Source organism: Neopelma chrysocephalum, unplaced genomic scaffold (genome assembly GCF_003984885.1).
Source record: "Neopelma chrysocephalum unplaced genomic scaffold, ASM398488v2 Primary Assembly neopelma1_97, whole genome shotgun sequence".
NCBI classification, from domain to species: domain Eukaryota; kingdom Metazoa; phylum Chordata; class Aves; order Passeriformes; family Pipridae; genus Neopelma; species Neopelma chrysocephalum.
Window position 1 is genome coordinate 5,170,743 of NW_020897760.1, and position 19,273 is coordinate 5,190,015.

Consider the following 19,273-nt stretch of genomic DNA (forward strand, 5'->3'; position numbering starts at 1 on the left):
TTAAGCACTCACAATTAATGAATAATTTGAGGTACATAGAAGTTGGACATGTACAGGTAAATAGGTACCTCTTTTTTTTTTTTTAATTTTCACTTATTTGCCTGATCATAACAACACTGTAAAGCTGTCACAAAAATGTGGCTTCTGCAGTGGAGGGGTACCAGCCTGCTGTGCTGGAAGAGGGGAGACATTTAAAAAGGTCAGTAATAGACCAGGTTTTACACTTTAACTTCCATTACCCACACACAGGCAAGGCAGAACATTTATCTGGCTTGGCATCACCTCTCTGAGCTTCCCCTTTGGCAGTACCATCATCTAGGCAAGGCCTTACCAAGCAATCACAAGAGCATGGCCAAGCATTGCTGGCAGCAGCCACACTGAGCACCCATTCAACTGGCCAACCAGACACCGAGCTTTCCCCCTCAGTCCCCAGTGCAGCTCAGCACAGGGCATCCCCCTGCAGACAGCACCAGTGTTAAACCTTGCCTGATAATTTAAAGCCAAGTTCCCCGACTGATTCAGAAGCAGTAGCCTCACAGGGGTGAGCAGATTTACCAGCTGTCTGGCTTCTCTCACAATTGATCTCTGAATGTTTGATGTTTGATTTGCTCTGTCCTCTACCCATGGTGTTCTCTCTTGGCTATGGGCTGAGTCTTCTTTTTGCAGCCCACGATCCTTTTCTGGTTTGTGGATCTGTAGTAATTCCTACCCCCACCTTGGTACTGTTTCAGCTGGGAATGGAGACATTGTGGGAGTACACTTAGAATCGGACTGAAAATAGCCTAAAAGGAAGAGTTTGGCAGTGTGATTACTTTTAGTAGATTTTTTTCCCATATTAGAGTCACCTGAGGTTTTCCTTTGATGTTAGGCATTGTGTGGAAACCTTCACCCAGGACATCTGACATTGCTCCCATGGTTTTGCTGTGGCACGTTACTGTGTGTCAGGTGAGGATCCAGCCATGGCTCCATAACTGCACAAGACTCTACAAGTGTGATATCAGGTATCTGGTGGAGACCCCCCAAGGAGCCTGAAAACCAGGTAACTCCAGGAAATCCAGAAACTGCAAGGGGATGCCAACCACCAGAGAGGAGTGTGTACCTCTCTTTAAGAGCCTGTGTACCTCTCTTGAAGAGCCTGTTTGGTTGCAACTATGTGCTCATAAGCATTTTCTCCTAAAAAGCTGGCTCTCTTTAATGAAGTTTCAAAAATTGCTTTTAGGAAATGCTTACAATTATAGAGCTTAGGCCAAAACCTACATGTTTCTTACAAGTGACTGTTACTAAGGTATCTTTATTAGCCACTCATGGGAGATGAAATTGGTACAGCTGGATTAGATGCAAGGGAAGAGGTTTCCCTATACTACATAACTCAGTGGGATTACAAAAATCGTGTTCTGCACAGAACATGGATCTCCTCTGGGAAAAGGGGGTGGAAGGGAGAGGGGCAGCATGGAGGAGCATTTGCAAGGTGGTCTGCTTCCAGCACAGGGAAGACCAGGACCAGGTATCCCACACCCCAGGCAGGGTGGTCTGTTCTGCAGGACGCTGCCGACAGTCCCTGTGGACTGGGAGGTAGATGATAGCTTCACCCACAATCTCCCTCAGATTTGGCTTGCTAGCATTCTTTTGGATTTCAGTAAGGTATCATTGTTTATGTTGGTGTGCCAGTATTTTTAAATAAGTAGATTTTATTCATAAAGCTGATAAAAAAAGACTTGGTACGTGAAGAGCCACCATCATTTTTCAGACCCACCACCAACTGAATTACCTGGCTAATATGATTCTCCCTCGTGGCGAGACATGACAGCAGAGTATGGCAGGATTTGCTTTGTTTTGGAGGGTGAAGATGCTGAATCATTGGCCTACTCTGAGGCCTGGATATCCCTGGCTGTTCTCCAAAATGAAGCCATTCACTAAAGGCAAAGCATATCTTAAATATAGCCACCAAACAGAAAGACATATACCAGATCCTGTCTTAATGCAAGAAGTTAGAGAAGATGGTCTACTTTTCTTTTCTGTACATTTTCTTACCTAACATTTCCTTACTATTTTTCCTTTCCTTACATTTTTAGGACTCAATATCATTTTCTCTGCATCACATAACCAAGTCAGGGTGTTTCTGAGTGAGGAAGAGGGCTGCCATATAGCTGATGAGCAAGTGATTTTCTGCTAGTTGCTCTGGTAGCCAGCCAGGTGTTCTCATAAGCAGGAACACCAGTAATGTGGCAATATCAAGATGAGGTCTTCTGAATCTTGTCCACTTGAGGCCTGGAGGGGAAAAAGAGACCAAATAACTGTAAGATCCAGAAGAAATGCAAACAGTCTGAGAGTTTGCACAGATCAAAGTTTTCTTCTCAGAGCAGACTCCAGTTGGCTGACTGAGACACCATCCTCTGTCTCAAAGAAAGGCAGTGCCACACAGTTTTCCATGAAGAAGAGTTGCTGTACATGGGTGTTCATGTCTCATAGCAGCAGTATGAGACAACACAGATTCTTGAAGCACACCTGCAGATCCAGAAGTAGTCCAAAATACATGGCTATTTCTGAAACAACATAACCATCATGCATTTGATGGCTTTCTATATCCAGATGGACATTACTTACATGGCCAATCATTAAAGGTAAACCATATGGCCATATCTCTTTTATGTTGCATATTTCTCTCATATGTCAGTGTCTGGAATACATTTGGAGTAGTTGACTGGAATAGGGGCAGAAGTTTGTCCTTTCCACCCTACAAGCATTTTAGCAGCCAGTGAGCTCTAGCAGGCTGCAGAAAGGCAGATTCTGTATGTTTCCTTGCACTGGGTTTCTTTTTGTAATTCCACTATGCTCTCTCCAGACAGTGCCATTAGAGCATGTAAAATTTAATTTCCATCTCATCAGTGTCAGAAGCTGATCAAAGATTGCCCACAAAAAAATTATTGTGCTACTGGCTGCATCCAGAACATATGGGCATAGCATTAGTCACCATGGCCTCCACAGCTCCTCCAGCGATTATCATCTAGGAGAAGAGGCATGTCATATACTTTAAAGGCAGACACACATTTCCCAATATATTTCCTAATAGCAAACACCTCTAATTCTAGTGCAGCAAGATAAGTCAGAAATCGAGCCTTATTTAAATCTGTAATGTAAAGAGTTGACCTCATTGTCACCTAAACCGCAGTGCCTGGGGCGTGTGTGTTATCAGCTGCTTGCGTGTACTTTGTCTGGGGGCAGCCCTCTAGTGTGAGCAAACACGGCTCCTGCCTAGGGCAGCAAGGCTGATAGGGTGGCAAGAAACAACAGAACTGGGATTTTTCCTCTTCTAATACCAGCTTCTTTTTTCTGCCATAATATATTGAGGAATGACACATTCCTTACACTCCTCACACCAAGGGGTATTTTCTGTTGGCTAAACAACATAAAGTATGTCATTTTACTTAACCATTTTTGTAATCTCAGATAATGAAGCCACCAGGCACATATTAAAATCAGCATCGCTACCCAGAGTAGACATTTGGGTCCTGGGTAGACTTCTCCTCTGGCTTTGTCTGGAAAAATGATCATTAACGTGCAGAAATGTAGTTTATGGGAAATGGCCAGAGCCTCTACAACATGCTCGAATTGCACCATTTTCTGGGGAAAGCCCCTGCTGCCCTTTCCTCAAGCCCCTGGGAGCACTTTGACCGTTATTTTTTGGTGTTCTCTCATCTTGGCTACTACAAGAAATGAAACCCAGTGAGGTGCTGTCGGTGGCCACCCCAATGGGGCACAGACTGAGAAGGGCCGCTGGAGCCCTGGAAACGTGGTGAGCCACCAGCTGGCAGGGAGGAGGAGGCCTGAGGGTCCTGTCAGGCTCTGTGTTCACTGTTAGCAAACATGTAAGCCACGGAAGTTTGTTCTGTGCCATTCTGTCTTTTTCTTGGGCAACTGACGTTAGTGTAAGCATGGCCAAAAGCAAAGTCAAAGTCCCTTTTTGGAGCCCTCGAGAATTTATAGGGCACAAGGGCATCACCTCAAAGTAACCACTGGTCACTGAAAGTAATGTGCTGAGGAATTTGCGCATCTCATCAACTCCATGAGGGCTGCAGAGATAAGGACAAGAAAGCTTGCTGATTGATACACCGCTTATTTGAAAACCATTTGAGGATACTGCACATAGACATGCAGCTTTTCGTACCTTCTTGTTTGTTTTCATGTAGAGTGCATCAAAAATGATGCCTCCTCCTGCCATATGTGGGGTACTATCTCTGCTCACGAAATTCACTTTGATTGAATTTCTTTTTCTATGGACTCACACAAATCCCATAGACTATGATTTTGTTATTTTTTATTATAAATAACCATATATATATATTAGATAAATATATAGTTGTTTCTTGCCTTCCCTGAGTGAAAAGATGAGCAAATATATCACTTCTGACTCTGTTTACGTGATGATGAAGTTTCCCTCCTTCTGTTTTATACCCTCTGAGATAGGAACTTACTTTGAATTATGTTCTTTCTTTATTTCCTCCTTCAGAATATCTTTCTGCTGTGGTCACCTCTCTGTCTGTCAACACAACAGAAGAATACAATATAGAAACCCTCTACTTTGACATTTCCATCAGGAATAAACTTCCCTGTGTGGCTGCCCTTTGCTAACTTCCCATTTGTGTTTGAGTTTGCTTCAGAGAGTAAATAAGGAGCCATTCCCAGAAGCACTCTTTGTGAAAAGCCACTCTACAAGCTAAAGGTAGCTTTCAAATCATGCCAGATTGTAGTGTTTGTATATAAAAATGAACTTTTAAAAAATTATTGCCATAGTAAGGTAAAAGTTAGTTACCCGTCTGCAAAGTACTTAAGCAAACTTAAGTACTTAGGAAACATATCTTCTAATTTTGTTTTGAAGCAAAATTCTGTGTTATAGAAATTATTTGAACCATTTTTCTCTCTGTCGCCTTTTTTCAGTAGTGATTTTTAGATTCCCTAGGTCTTGCATGTCATTGTAACAGATTATATTGAGTACAAATGATGTGTGCAGATACAGTCCTTCAGCAATTTAAATTTATTATCTTCTGGAGAATTATGATAGAAAAAGGAGTGTTAGAATAAAAAAATTCCTTCTATGCATTTTCAGGAAACTGTGCTTTAGAAAGGTGAGACCAAGAGTAGAGGATGTGACGTGCTGGGCATCCTGCACTTTAAGACCAGATGTGCCTCCACCAAAGGAGAGGTTTGCTTATTCCCGTGCAGTGGAGCATCTAAAGCCAGCAGGACAAAGTGAATCAGGTCATGAATGTACAGTTTGGAGCTTATCTTGTTTGAAGCAGTAATTGCACTGCCCAACACTTGCTAAGAAGCTGCTGTTTGCAAGGCAAATATTTTGTATCAAGCCATTACTGAGTTTGTTACAAGCTGTGGACACATAATAAAAAATGACTACAGTAATATCTTGATGATAGTCCCTACACTGATCAACTGCAAATGATCTGATTAACAGTCAGCTGCTGATTCCCAGTTTAATTAATCCTGATGGGCTATTGATGCGCCGCAACTGTTTGTCCTAATAATGAGGTTTGAAATTAGACTGCGACAAGCCACTTAGACAGCTGCCAAGGAAAATAATCATTTAGAAAGGCGAGCAATGGAGACGGGAGAGGAGGAATGGCTGCTATTTGACAGAAAATTCACATGGCTGTGTCACATGTGTTTTATTTTTACATTTGGAGCACATTAACTGTACCAGCAGTAAGTGGTGACTGCGAGACACATAACTAGCTTTACAATTAAGAATGCTACTTCTCATCAGTATGCAAAAGCTAAACATGAAACATGAAGTGTGTTAATAGCAGAATATATGTAGCTACAGACCATTGAACAATTTAGGTCAGTCCTTTGCAATGTTTAATTAGACTAATATATCTGTTTGCAATTAATAACAGATGTGACAAGCTAATGTGTCCATGTACTGACAAATTAACCTTTGCCCATCAGCTGCTCGGATCTGTGAGAAAACTGCCATGTTTTGCCTCTGTTCAACTGAACCTAAATAAAATTGCAGGATAATTATAAACATAAATGTTAATAGAATGTGCTTTCCACGGGAAGCAGAGACCAAAGGCAAGTATTTCTCAGCCAGGTTGTCATACTGTACTTTGCCACGTGACAAAACCTGCAAATTATATTTTTCCATTTGTCTCAGTGCAATTAGTGTGTGGTTTGACAGATGCTAGTTCGATAGTCCTCACCACCAATGGACTCAGGACATACCAGAAACCCTAAATTAGTAGCCAGGGTAAAAATGCTTCTGTAGCCATTCAATCTTTGGCTTTATCTGCTGTCTGCAAGCAAACGTGCCCTCAATTTGTGACAAGCCTTGCCACTGAAGTGATGTGGCAGACATGTCTGTCAGGACTTGGGCTGAGGCCATCAGCATATTTCGGAAAAGTAATGGGAGCATCTCTCACCCCCTGGGCTGGTGGTCTGTTTGCATTTCCAATATTACCTCTCTCTCACTCTCCTTCTCTCTCTCACTCCCTCCCCGCATTTTTTTTTTTTTAATTATAGGCATCTTATATGTATATTAGATATACATATTGTAGGCATCTTTCCCTGCTCTGCATCAAGCTCTGTTAAGAAACCCTTGTAATTGATGGGATTTATTGAGTTTGTGTGTGCGTGTGTGTATATATGTATGCACGTATGTATATGTATACATTCACACACATATACATACACATGTAAATGTACACATACATATACCTATTATTTATGGTAAATATATTTGCACATAATATTAGAATATAAGATTTCAAATTCCATTAAATTATTTTCCTCTAAATTTGATCTAAACTGCAACCTTTTTATCTTTCAGATTTCAAAAGTGAGTGGCAGGTTTGGATGTTCCACATCTGCATGCTTACCACTTCTGCAAAATCAGCAGAAAAATCTTTGGGCACGTTGATGTTGGTATGTTGGCTTCCTCCAAGTTCTCTCTGTTAATGGCTCTCAAAGACTAGATACTGACCCAGGCCCAGCACTGCCAGTCTTGAAAGTCTTGTGTTGCATTTTTGCATGCATGTTGATTAGGAATATATTAATATCTGGCATCCCTAGAGCCTGGCTTTGTGCTGAGATGGTGTGAAACCTGTTGTATGATTCAACATGACGTATCCTCAGGAACAACCAAGCCTGGGACTACCCCTGGGATCCAAGAGATGAGCCCTCCAGCACTGGGAGCTTGGAGAAATTTTCAGCACATACTCTTCTTAGGCACTTGTCACTAATACCTAAAGTTTTGATCCTGGGATCAACCCCATCTTTGGATCATACTTATAGCATCACATCTGAGATTGAGTAGTATCAAGTCAGCAGCAGCCTAGAACTGGCAAGAGGATTTGAGGAAAACCCCATAAAAATAGGGCAACATTAAACCGCAAAGGAGCTATCAATGACTGATACTGCTACCACTCCTTTGGACACCTGCTTTGTACTGCTCAAATATACACATAAGGACTAGATGTATATCAACATCCCTCACCCAAATAAGTGTCAAGAGGTAAAGCATTATTATCCTTCAGCCATAAAACCCCAGTCTCCACTCCTTTTCCCTCCTAAAGGTCAGACTTTCACAGCCTGCATGTACTGCCCCTAAAATGAATGCCACACTGTCATCAGCATTCAGCACCACAGCTGCAGAATAAAGGGAGCCCAGCCAGCCACATGAGAAAGAGGAGATAAGAAGAAGGCAGAAAGCAAAAATAAAATGCCTTAAGTCTGTGCAGCAGACTTTTGCCCTCTCTCACTAATCAATTGTCCTCCTGGTGTTCTTTCTCTCCACCGAGCGACTGGTGCGTGGCAGGGGCTGTGGAGAGACCAGCAATACATGCCATAGCCCCAGCCCGTGTGGGCGAGAGCAGCAGTAAGATGTTGTGCAGCTCTTCCACCCAAAGAGCAAGGAAATGCTGCTCCCACAGCACAGAGGATTCGTCTTCCTAAGCTCTGACAAACATTAAGAGAGACCCTTCCTCTCCTTTCACTCAGTGGAAGTTTCTCTTTACAGGGAAATGTTTCTCTACAAAAGCTGTCCTTTCCAAGGGGAGTGGAGATGGAGAGTAGCAGGAGCCATGAGGATGCTCCACATTTGGTGGCACCTCTCCCTGCTGTGTTAGGCTCTCTTAATAAACTCATGTTATTGATGGGATTTATTGAGAGTGGACCTTGGGCAGAGTCGTCACCAGCCATGCTCATCAGTGTTGCAGCAACAAGTCACAGGACATTCCTACATCTTAAGGCTGAATATTCTGCCCTATAACATGCATCTTAAAGCAAATTTTTTTAAGTGAAATTACCACCATTTGAAACTCTGAATGGGCATTTTTCAATTCTACCTTGAAATGATTAGTTTGATTTTTTTTCCCTTCTGATCTGATAGGAATATTCATCCTTGAAATGAAAAATAAATTAGAAAGGTACGTAATCTGAATCAACCAACATCTCAGAGTGCAGCCTATTTTGACATATCAACAGTCCTGGAAAAAGTAAGCAATCCCATTCTTTCCCTTGAATATCTGATGTGAGGACAGTAGAAGTGTGGGTAGAAGGGAGAGACTGTATGCTGAGAACCACAGCGTTACAGCTGTTTGCACAGAAAGGAACATGCCCTACAACAGAAAAGTGCCACCAAAACCATTTAATGTACAGCCTCTATGCATGCTCACAGAAGAGGCATATCTCTGCCTAAGCAATGGGTGGAGTTTCAGATGCTTGTCTTTCTTTCTGGCATGAGTTTTTCTGTGTGTGTTTGATAATGGGACAATGTGGGGCATGTTGGGCATATGTTTGTCTTGCCAGAGCAGCAGAAGGGAAGAGTTGCACCGTGCTTAGGTACTGTAAGTGCCCAGAGCATGACTTGCAGTGGGCCTGTGCCAGCTACACTATAGACTTGTCTTTTCAGTAGGTTTGCTTTTAATAATTGTAAAACAGCTTATGTGTTTGAAGGAGGGAATAGATTTTGAGATTACTCCTGCCCCCTTTTTGCCCTGCGCATCCTTGGGAGCGTGGCAGAAAGGTAGCTGCTTGCACTCAGGGGAAAAAAGAAGTGTAATGGATTGGAAAAGCGTATACTTACTTTGAAAAGTTCATCCACGTGTTCCTGGTAGTTAAAAAAAAAAGGTAATCTATAAATGCTACATAACTTTTTCATGAATGTGGCCTTTAGCTAGGCTGAACTTCCAAAAATGGGTTTGAACCACTACAATACTGTATCCTGACAGCTTCCCATGTAAGGAAGCCTGTTTGTATGCTTCCAGGAAACTACTGTGACAGCTGTATATGAACCTAAATAGCAGGAGATATAGAACCAGTAATTTCTAAATGATGTTTGAGACTTTGGAGTGGATTTGTCCCTCTCATCCCTGTTCTGAAAAGCTCCTCACCAATGAATGAGTGGTTTACTGCCTTGTGTGAGGCTTTTGAGCTGAGGGATGTACCTGCGCCTGTTTCTGCAGGAAGCCAATATAGAGCTTTGGAAAGCTGAGCAGTTTAAAACTGAGGACAGTTCCTGTCCTTCAAGTTAGCATGTTCCTGCCACAGCGAATCTCACTGCAGAGGTGCCAAAGGTGGGTGTTGTGTGCAGGATCCCAGCACAATGCCCAATCCACTGCTGAACACTGGATACTCTCTTCTGAGTGTTTACATAGCAAAGAGGAAATGAATGAAAATCTGATATTCAACATATAGGCAAGCATAATGGAAGGGGTGGAATTAACTCTTTGACCATCATTCTTGCTTATTTTACTTAAAAATGTGAGGCTTTGTAATGTTTCTTCATGCACACCTAAACTTTTGTGTCTTTCATTGCAAGACTTGTTTCTCTGTAGAGCTATAATCAAAGGATACATGTATGAGGGGCCTAATAATTTTCAGAGATTTTTGTTTCGAGCCATTAAAGCTGAAATATAGTACTCTCTTTCCAAAGCTTTCAGAAAATAAGCAGATGAAAGCTCTGGGCTTTCTGTTGTTCTTGTTCTTCCACTTGTACAAATAACACATAATAACACCTGCATTCAAAAACTGAGTGGTTTTGCCCTTCATATCCCAAAACAGTATAAATTGATGTGGTTCAGATCAGCTATTAAAAATTCTTCTCTAGCTTCGCCTCAATTTATAGCAAAGCAATATGGCTCTGGTAGACTGGTATTATGGATACATGGTATTACTGCATAACCTATCATATGAAATTAGATTCTCTATCAAAAACAAAAGTTTTAGCAGGATGAAATTATAATTCTGTGAGCAGGTCTCCTGCTCTGGCATCAACATTGATGCAAAATTGATGAAACTTCCAAGTGAAATTGCATTGTTTGATCTTCACAGTCCTGGAATAACATAGCCTAAAGCTACAGTTTCTGTAAACTTACTTTGCACAAACGACTTAGCCGGTACTGATGTATTGACATAGTGTGCCCATGAATGACATTAGGGCTACTTAGAAAAGAGACAAAATAACAGCAAAAGAATGCAGCAATTGGTTCTGAAATTACCTTTTTCCAGTGAACCTCTCTGAAAAATTACCTTTTTCTGCTGAGTCTCACTCAAAAATTACCTTTTCCAACTGAAGCTGTCTCAAAGTGCCTTGATGTTAAGCAATATAGTTTTTAGTTGAAAATGTCACAAGGCCATGAAAAGAAATTGATAGAAAATTTCAGGGTTCCTTGTTGATATTTGAAGCAGCCTGTGGATTTTTGTTCTTTAACACAGATCTTCTCTGCTGTGCTACCACTTTGATTTCTGTATTGCCCAAACCAGCATGTTTCTGGGCTTAATGGCTTCACCGGGAGGAATGTGAAGGTGATTTAGTTATTTCTGTGGAGGTGATGTTACCAGGAGGAAATTGGTAAACACACGTCTTCTGAGCCCTTTCCAATCACATAGAAGGGTTGGTTTGTTTTTAATCATGAATTAGAATAAATAATCTCACTAAATGTCTTTCTTTTTAATGTATATATAAATGCAATAGTATTCTGATTATCTGAACTACTTAGGTGAAGGTGTTCAGATATTTGTCTACATATGTGGTTGACAGGAAATAGTGATCCAGAGCTCGTGAAAATCAAGGGAAGGACTCCCACAGCCTCAGCAGGCTTTAGTTCGACCTGTAACTGGAAGTTAAGAGACCAGGTGACTGCCAGCAGGAATTTAGAGTGGAGGATTGCACAGGCAGGGATCAGGTTTTTCTGTACTTGATAAGACCGAAGCCTCAGGCTGTTCATGCAGATGGATCTAACACCTGTACACAGCCTCAGTGAACTATGTCAGGCAAAAGAGGCAGTGCATTAGCAAAACTGGGAGCCAGGAGAGAGTAAGATTAAAGGTACCTGAATAAGGTACCACGAGACAACTAGGGGATAGTTTTACAGTGCAGTGGCAGTAATTGCATGTGTGCAAAGGAGTAAGGTACTTTGCATTTACTGGGGGTATAAGCATGGATGCAGGCAATTACTGCAGAGGAGCTGACTCTCTGCAAGCTCTTACCCTTGTAAAGCATTCATGTGCTCATGATATGGGGGAGAATTCATCTCACTTGTCTAAACTAGCAATTAAGGTTTCCTCAATAGTCAATGGAGACAGAGATACCCCTCCTGGTTTCTCTCACCTGTCCTTGTGGGATTTTTATCCCTTCTGATTACAGGTCTTTAGGAAGTCCTGGGCATTCCAGCTGCCTGCATGCAGTCAACCTAACATGCTCCATCATATGCACAGTGCCTTCACAGAGGTGGCACCTGTGAGGCACATACCCAGCTGTGTGGTTAACCTAGAAGACACAGCACCGAACCTCCTGTGCACTGCTGTTGATGTCCTCTTCCCAACAGCCCCTGTCAAGGAATGGCCTTGAGGCAGCTGTCTCTTCTATTGACAGTGGAGGGACATCAAAGACAACCATGACTGAATGGGGCAGTCCCAACATGAAGATGTGGGACCAAGAGCTGGCTGCACGGATTCTCTGGGCTGATGTAAATGAGCTGTTGATACAAGATTAACTTTACCCCCGAAACGTAATGCAGGAACAACAGCTTATGTAGACAATGAACAATGAGCTGCCCAAAAAGAAGGCAGAAATGCAGTCTTGGACTGTGCAACTCCCCAAAGGACTGTGTTTCCATCTGGATTTCATGGGGGTAAGTTGTACACAAGTTGTGATTGTAAGCATGACTTGTTTGAAACAGACAAATGATAAACATAAATTAATTCAACTCAAGTGTTATTAGACATGATATTAAGAAGATTGATTACAAATCCCTTTTGGATGTGTATTATGCTACACAGGAAACAGGACAATGAATTTAAGAAAGGATACTTGAGCATCACCTGTTATCAGTTGATGAACACTGCAAGATCAGCTTTTAAGTTTATATTTAATTAATATATTGAGCAGATTTAGCCAGACAAAAGCTACAGGAGGAACAAAATACTTCTCATAGAAACATGCATCTTGTGTAAGTTTTTGAGGCGCTGTAGAATATGTTTATTACAAGTTATGGCATTACATTTTCCCTGAATTCAGGGAAAGCACAGGATTAATCAGAACTCTTCAAAATGTGAAATATTCACTGCTTCCCTGAGAAAAACCTATACAATACCTTCATTAATGTCATGTATATTGACTTAAATCATCAGTCAATGCTCTCTGCCTGTGGCTTTGACATAGTTACCAGGATTGTAACTACAGCTGGCTGGAAATAAGACGGTTGTGCATTGTGAAAGCATTTGAGGTTTCAGAATTTCTTATCAATATCTGTAACTGCAGAAAAATGAACCCTTCTGTGTTATTGCATTAACTAAAGTTTAATGAAACTGATGGAGTCGCCATTACACATTTTGGGGTGTATGTATGTGCCTTGGTAGCTGTGGAGCGGTGCTGTGGTCCAGCGTGTGTCTGAGAAGGAGTGTGCTGGCTCAGAGTACCGCCTGGGCAGTGGTAGGAAGGTCTCAGAGGTCTGACACACAGAATTTTTGCACAGTTTTGAAGCTGGAGGCTCCCTTTGCCAGTCCTCTCTCAGCTCATGGAAGGCTTGGGGGGCTTTTCCAGCAAGGGCGAAAAGAAGGATGTGAATGTAAGTACTTATAATTACATTATAACAGTAATTTTCAGTATGCATATGCAGTAAGAACATTTGAGGTAGGGACAATCTTTTGTGGATTAGTGGATGCTAATTTTTGAAAAATCGTGTTTTTCTTGTGCCAGTCCAAATCTTTCTTGGTGCAAACAGTTTGCCAGGACTGATGTGGGGAAAAGGGAGGTACCTTTCCCCGTGTAGCTCAGGCAGGGAGCTCTATGAAGCATTTTAACCTACAGCCAGCAGTGAGGGGCCTCGAGGGTGATGCCAGTACAGGATGCGCAGGTACCTGTGCAGAAGTGAGTGCTCTGTAGAACAGGGTGCAGTGACAGCCAGGGAGCAAACAGCAGAAGGTTCACAAGCCAATCCTGCAGGTGACAACCTCCACACCTTTCTGTAGAGGCTGGGAAGCCACATTCCATTTTTTTCAAGCCCGCTCTCTTCTTCCCAGGAAGGGGAGTATCTCTGTCAGTAGCACCCTTGGGGGATTTTTTTTTACTAGGTCCCCTTGAGGTCGTGGCATAATATCACATGGAAGTGTAACTATAATAGGCCAAAATGATGATTTCTATGAAAATCACTTACAAAGTAAAATCATGTCACTCCTGAAAGAAAGAGTGCTCTGAATATTTCAATTTAAATGATGTGGGATGTGTCTCTTTCCAAATCAGCACCCCTTTCAGAGGAGTGAGCTCTGGGAGCCCACAACCCAACCAGGCTCTGGGACTGCCTCCACTGAGCTCAGTTTTTAGGGCTGCATGTGGCCAACATGCGGTAACACCTCCCAGAGGAAAGATGTTCTGTTGGAGGAATTGTCTGTTTGTTAATCAGGAGACACAGGCCAGGTCTTTTAGCAATAATTAACATGGTGCACTCGAGTATCCTGGCATGGAGAGATCACATTTTAACACTCAGCTTCATTTCATGCTGAAACAAATCTATTATAACCTTTGAAATTTTAATTGTTGCTACCTCATTAACCTGCTAATGGACATGTTGCAGGACTCATGTCTGTAATTATACAAAAATCATAGGGGAGAAGTGCAACTCTGTAGATTTCTGAAATCCATTTCCAATAAGCAGGAGCTCTTTTGGGGAGCTAAATTTTGAGGAAAGCTGAATGCTGATGGGTCAGTTTGCTGTTATTTTATAAAGATAGGCTGGGACTGAACACCTTGCATATCTAAACCTCAGAGTGACTAGAACTTTGAGATACACAAGAAGTGTAGCCTAGAGCAATGGAGGTCCCCCGTGCCGAATAGATTAGGTAAGTACACCCCTATTTGAAATTTCTGCAAGGTTACATGGATAGAAAGGCTATGATATCTCCTGTCCCATTATGAATTTATGTTCCTTAAAAATAAATATGTGAAGTATGGAATAAAAGAGCAGGACTGAAGTCATTAATAGGCCACATAGGGTACTATCAGAGTGTCTGTGGCTGCCTCCATTAGTGGTGGAACTTGCTTTCCATAACAAGCCCAGTAAAAAAGCTGCTCTCCAAAGAAATCCTCCTAAAGAATATGCTCAGGTTAAAGTCCAGATCCTCAAATGACCTTGTCTTTTACATCACATATATTTTTAATGTTCTTTCAAATGTTCCTGATGTTATTTTCCACCTAACAAGATTTTCAACAACACATCGTGTGCCTTCATCCCCAGTAATTTTAGGGGCTGTATCAGTCCCTGGGTAGACGAGATGCCTATTCGCATTTTTGGTGGCTCACCTGTGGATCCAAGCTCCAACCCCATTTACGCCTGAGGAGGAGGAGAGCAATGCCGAGGAATCCGGCCCGGAAGATACCGAGGCTTGATTCCCCCCTGCCCTGCGCGGCCACCGAGCCCCACCCCGGCCCGGGGCCATCCTGAGCCTCCCCGCCGGGCAGCCCCGCTGCGGCCGGAGGCGCCGGGTCCCCCGGTGCTGTTTGGTAGCCCACCACTAGATGTCCCATGGATTAAACCGGAGTGAAGGATCGTTATATTTGCATCGACAGCCTGACCGTGAGGGTTTGCAAGTTTACTAACGACTGAGTGTACGGAACCACGGCTGGAGGCGGGTCACCTCCACGGCTGGAGTACAGCGTCACGGCTGCTGTGCTGGGAGCACGCTGCACCCTTCATTTTGCAAAGAAACAATTATAAAGATCCTGCTCAGTCTAATTTCAAGCCCGTATTTTACGGCATGGCCATATACACAGCACTCCTGCTGTCAGACCAGGCTGGGATTGAGGTTTCCACCACCTCTCCAGCACACAGAACTACCTGCCCCGGGGCCAAGCTTGTCCTTTTATTTTTTTTTAAGGACGTACATTTTTAATAGAAGCAGGTGTCACATTTTTCTTTTACAAGAGGAATATAAAACTCTCAGTATTAATTTCTAAGAGACTGAAAACAAACTGAAGATAGTTTTTATTTTCCATTGTAGTCTGCAGGTGTCCTGGGTTACAAAATGGGGCAGTTCAATAGTTAAAAAACATGAAGTTGGCACTAGCTTCTGCAGATCTCTGCTGGTACATGAGGGGTTCAGAAATCCTCTTTCATAGTGATGTTCTTTAACACTGACAAACACATATTTTTTTAAAATGCTTAGACCAGGGGAAGCAAAGGAAGAATTCATGTGGATATTTTAAAATCCATTTAAAATATGACAATAAAGTCTGAAACACTGCAATTTTTCCAGGGCCCCTTAAGGAGAGTCCCAGAGAGACAGGGGTAGCTTGCTTACCAGAAATACTGGACTGGAACTCGGGAAACAAGCGAGTTGATATTACACAAACACACACCATAAGGGTGAAAAAAAAAAAGGAGAGTAGTCACCTGGAGCCAATTGCCATGAACTTGTTTTATGAGCAGGAAAACCTCTGACAATACATAGCTGGCTGAAAAAAATGAGACATGATAGTAAAAATACTCATCTAGTACTTACGTCTTGCTCTTTAAGCAAAAAAAAAAAAAAGAGGTATGAGTTATTGTGTGATCATTTATATATTACAGGGAATATGAGACGCACTTGATTAAAAACTAGCTGAAAGAATAAACCTGTTTCAAAACCCCAGCGGATTAGTTTATATAAGGCCGGGGATTAAGGATATCTCCAATGTCATTTGCCTTTTTTTGGTGTGCTCCGTTATGGCAACCTTGAATATTTCTGCCCTAGCCATAGGCAGTGACATCCTGTAGTGAGGGCAAAAATGAGCAACCACAAGCTTTTCTTCCCACATCTAAACTTTGCTGATAAGCAGCTCAAAACATAATTCTTCTCTGTGACTGCCCTCAGGCTGCTGAGCACTTGTAGGCAAAATGCCACCCAGCCCTTCACCTGATGAGCAGGGAACAAGCAGCAGCAGATGAAGAATTAAAGGACTGTCTAGTGGGGACTGTATTTTGTGTTTTTTATTAGTAGTACTTTTTTAAGAGGAACTTTCTGGGTTTGTTGCCATTAATTTGATTTACCAATATACCAAAGGAGACAAAAAAAGTAGTTTAAAACCTGGGATCTTCAATACAGCAGCAGAGTCAAAACCCCTGCAAACAGAGCCAAACCCTGCAAGCGGCAGGAAGGGAAAAAAAGGTTGAGTCATTCATGGCAGGAGGGGTCTGCCAATGACATTGGCTGTTGTGCTTATCTACACTGTGTGAAAACCTTCTGTATTTAACAAATCATTGTTCCCATCTTTGGTGAACAGAAATGTAAAGCAAGCGACCCAGAGCTGGGTGGTTGGCTCGGTCAGGGCCAGCTGGCTGGGGGTTACGCTGGTACCCTGGAAGTCTGAAAGCATGAAATCACAACAGACCAGGACAAACACTTCTGGGACACAGAGCACTTGGATAGGAATTCTGTGGATAGACATGGACTTGGATAGGAATTCTGCTTTTTGCTGCTCTGATGGCTTTCCTGGAGACAGAAAATGTTGGATTTGAAAATGTTGCTGAGGACAAGGGAGAAGCAGGAGGAAGGAGCCTGATGAGCATCCTGGGTTAGAATGGCTCATGAGGCATAACAGCACCACAAAGTTCACCACAAATCACACAGTGAATTAGCGTGTTGGTATGGATGTATTGATGGCTGATGTCCTTTGAGTTAAATAACAGAATAAACCTGAATTTGTAATCTTAAACCCCCTCCTGCTGTGTTTAATGAATTTTTAGTTCAGGATGTACATAAATAATCAGGCAAGTCAAACAACAGGAATTACATTTTACAATGAAAAATAATTAAACCTAAAATATAGACTTAGTTTCTATTATACAAATAAATGTAAATAACCTCTGCCAAAAAGTGCAGGAGTACACTTGCCAAGCTTTAACAGTCACATGCACTGACAGACAGGAAACTTATACAAATATTGTTTTTTATTATAACATGGAAAACATAAAGTTGTATCAGGAGTAAAGATAATTTCTGGAAGCTGTTGGAAAATAAGATAAATTTGAGATTTGCATTCAAGAATTACTTTCTAACACAAATAATCATTCCAATTGAGTTCATTCGGTAAAATTAAAAATATAATTAAAAATAATATTAAAAATTATTAGAAAAAGTCATTAAAATGTGCAACGTGGAGCAGAATATTCTTCTAACTGGGACATGAAGCAATAGTGAAATAGCACTGAGTCACATTTGTTATTGCTTTTCTGAAAACTTAGGAAAAATTTTCTGCAGCTGAGACTTGATACTCTATAATGCTGGCTTGAGTTTTCCTTTGTGTTGGTTTGTTGTTTTGTTTTGTGGGCATACTGTAATTTCATGTTCTTTTTTTCATTCCTCTGTTTAGAAAGAAAAAAGTGAACAAGCAAAGCACAACCTTTGGTAGACTGATCTATGACACCCCATAATCTTTTGATACTGCCTTGATTTCTAATTGTGTTTTTCACATTTTTAGCAAAAGAAATATGAAAAAATCAGAAGTGTAACCTATATTATTATACTTTAATGTGATGTTCTACTTTTCTGTTTGTAGTTCTTGAAGTTTTTGTCTTACTTCATTAAACATTTAATAAATCACTGCCAGTTTTGTGACAGATTTTAACCATAACACAAACAGCAGGAGGTGTAAACTCAGTTCAGTTCGTATAGGCATATAATATCCGTGTCGACATCATCATCCCCTCAAGGCATATTGGCAAAACGGCCAATGGAAGCTAAGCTTTTTCCGACAAAGCTTCGAAAATAAAGTTTTCTTCTTTTATCTTACTACAAATCAATTGGAGCCCTTACAGCAAAATCCTATAAAATAACTTCAAACACTGCTTCTTAGTCTAAAAATTTGTATTATGGCTAAAACTCTTTGAAGTTTTATGACTGAAGTTTGGAGAAAAATGATTTAAGTGCTATCTGCTAGACATCAGAGTGTCAAAATTTCTCTCAGTTTTCTTGACACATAAACTGCTACCTACTGTATGTTTTCCAGCGGTTTTTTTTTCTTTCTTTTAACCACCTAACACAGCTTGCTTGATAAAAGTTACTTAACTGCAGTTTATCCTGTTGAATTAATACTCTTTCAAGCTTTGGCTTAAAATAACTGATTACTTTATTTTTGATTTTCAGCATCTCTGACAATGCAGGTGGCAAGGAAGTGGGGAAAAGAGCGCTTTGCAAGTGTCACGTTGATTTTTGAATAGAAAAGAAAGCAGGTAAAGTGCCCAAAACAACACATTTGCAAAATGTACAACCGAGTCCTTGGTTTGGGACAAATGTTGGAAGGAGGTTTATTGTGGTGAGCTGCTTCACAAAGGGGAGAAAAATTCCTCCTGCAGGAAAAGCTGTCGGGTGGGTGGCTCATAGGACACCCAGAAATGCTGGCAGGAACTCACGTTTCATGCTGTTCCTTTTGAAACACATCAGTGAAAGAGACCACATCCATATCCCCTCGCATGCCACAGCATGAGTGGGTGATGGTTAAATACTTTTTGTTGACTGAGGTACCTAAAGGCCAGAGGAGGACAGGAGCAGGATGTATCCTGTCCAGCTGCCATCAGTCTTTTTTATCAGGCAGAGTTTGGTCCTTTTAAACCAGGCACCCATCCGTGCCCAGTACTGGACATGCTGGCCTGTGTACAAACACCACCATAAAATGTTGTTTGGAACAGCTTTATCTGGTTAAAATTTCCATTGAGTGCAAGAATATGGGGAAGAACTTTGAAACTAGGGGCACAAAAAAAACCCCTTGCCTTTTCTGTTTACTTTT